This window comes from Teleopsis dalmanni, chromosome 1 (genome assembly GCF_002237135.1).
Source record: "Teleopsis dalmanni isolate 2A chromosome 1, ASM223713v2, whole genome shotgun sequence".
Taxonomy (NCBI): domain Eukaryota; kingdom Metazoa; phylum Arthropoda; class Insecta; order Diptera; family Diopsidae; genus Teleopsis; species Teleopsis dalmanni.
Genome location: NC_051846.1, coordinates 134,966,635 through 134,969,193, shown reverse-complemented (window position 1 = coordinate 134,969,193; position 2,559 = coordinate 134,966,635).

Sequence of the window (2,559 nt, the reverse complement as noted above, 5' to 3'; positions counted from 1 at the left end):
CCAAAAAAATTGTTTATTAATTTTTAATGTGTGAATTTTAATTGTTTTAATTTTTTATTTTTATTTGTTAATTCAATTTTAATTACTAATGACTATTGTGGAACAGAAAAATTACTGCATTTTATAAAAAATAAGGTATATATATTTTGATGTTAGTATTTTTCTTTAAATTAATGTTTGTTATTATATAGCACTGATGAAGTTCTTAAATAAAGAACGAAATATTTGCCAACATTTTTAAATAAATGCGTTTAATTGTTCGGGTCTGTAAGCTGATAAGAATCAAAATACAAATATACCGGGAATTTCAAACCTAATATGTTGATGGTCAGGGACACTTCGTCCGACACATACCAATTCCATATAGATTCCTCAATACCTCTGGTGCATAGAGTGAGATCGAGTACCTCTTCTCTAATTGCGTTAATAAATGTGGGTTTATTACCTTTGTTAGCTATATTCAAACCTGCTGATATGATATATTCTAATAGGTACTCACCCCTTTTGTTAATATCGCTGCTCCCCCACACTGTATGGTGAGCATTTGCATCGCAGCCCAAGATTAGCTGCCGCCCAGTGGACCTGCAGAAGCTAATCGGCTGCTGGACTTCCGTTGGTGGAACTGCATTTTTATCACCTGGGAAGTAGGCAGAGGCCACGATAATGTCTGTCACCCCTCCTAGTGTTGGAACTTCGGCAAGGACCGCTGCTAGGTCTCTAGAAATAAAGTTATTTAACGGAAGATGTTTTACGTCTCCACCGATTAAGATAGCTGCACGCGGCACTGCTATCGATCGGTCATAAACCAGCTTACCTGATTTAGAGTTAAGACCCCGAATGTGGCCACCGAACACCCACGGCTCTTGAATAAGTCCTAGAGCAATGTTGTTGGTTTGGGCAATTCTGCACAGGGTGGCTGATGCTCCTTTTGCATGGTGCAGATTTGCCTGGAGCACTTTTAAAGTGCTCATTAGGTCTCGTTAAGAGACTTACGGACGAGACTTTCACGTTTGTCTCGTCGAGAACCCTTGTTTCTGGCACCCTTTGATTGCTCCAGTAAACTTTTACTGAGTAAGGGTGGTTTAAAGATAGCGGTCCTAGGTTTACCTGCTACCGTAATCAGGCCCGTGGAGGACATTGTGGACTTATTTCCTGAGGTGGGAATCTGAACAGCACGCCCACTAGCAGTGCCAACCGCCTTGCTAGTAGATGGACGTGTGTCTAGTTCCTCTTCCACAGGAATAGTCACCGTTGGGCAACTGTCCGTAATGGATGTTGCCGGAGCCGAGGATGACTAGATGGTTTTGTCATCCTTAACCACCTTTGAAGCTTTATCCATGGGTTGAGAAAGAGCGGGGGTGGTACCCTTAAGCATCAGTCTCAGGTGACCGAACCGGTATGCAATCCTACCTTTTAGTTCGGACAGCGACCTCATGGATTCGTCATCAATGACGAAAACAAGATGCAGCATCTGATCCTGCGTCAGTCTGCGTATCACTTTCCACCGTTTTTTGGAGAATTTGTTTTGAGAACCAATGGTAGCCAAAACTTTTTCGTTTGACAAAGTCAAACTTTGGGGAAAATAGCCACGAACTACATGAGTTCGTGGGAAATCCTTTTCCTCAACCACGTTAATGGCGAGCCCGCATTTGGCCCCTATGTGACCAGAAAATCGCTTGACCCACTCTGCGGTTTTGGCATCACTGCAGACGATAAGTAGCCACCCCGTTCTGGGCAAACACCCTTCGAACTCCGGCTGCATATCTTCACATTGGTGCTCTATGGCAACATCAATAATCGCCTCCTGGAGACGCATTATTTGCTCTGTAGAGAGCGAAGTGCCAGCTGGATCAGCCGACGTGAAGCCTAAACGTACGCCTTTAACAGCTAGGCTGTAGATGGCTTGGCAAGTCCCACATGGCCTACCTTAGGTTTTTTAACGGTGGTCAAACCGGGAGATTGTTCCTCCGATCTGCCCCGCTTAATCGCAGTCGAAGACTGCGTGGCGATTTTTAGAGCTTCTGCTCTGCTAAGACCTGATGCCATAGCCGCCTTGAACCTTCTTTTCTCACTTCTTTTGAGGTGAGTGAATTTAGGAGACTCCAAAGTGAGGTTACCAACTTTGGAGCCAACGACAGTTAGACCGGACTTCTGAGAGACCACACTGTCGTTGTCGGACTCGCAAGAATCAGCAGCTTCGGAATTTGAAGACAATACTTCAATTATTTCCTGTCGCCTATCTTGAGGTCGCGACGAAGATTGACCTGGTACGATCACCGTTTCCGCGAGCGGAGAAAAAGACGGTGGCCCATCCGGATCCATCTTGATGCACACAGTAGCGCTGTCAAGATGGGTGGTGGCTTCCAGCCCAGTGGCCGGCACGTACGCGGGTGAGTGTTCCGTAAAGGAATTATTTGGAGATGCCGTTAGAGTGACATCAAGCTCATCAATGTTATTATTTAAATTTTTATCCATGAAAAATGAGTTTAAAATTTCGGGAAGAGAGGTCACCCACGACATAGCCCGTTTATCGTGGGAAGTCTAATTTAAAACTGGAGG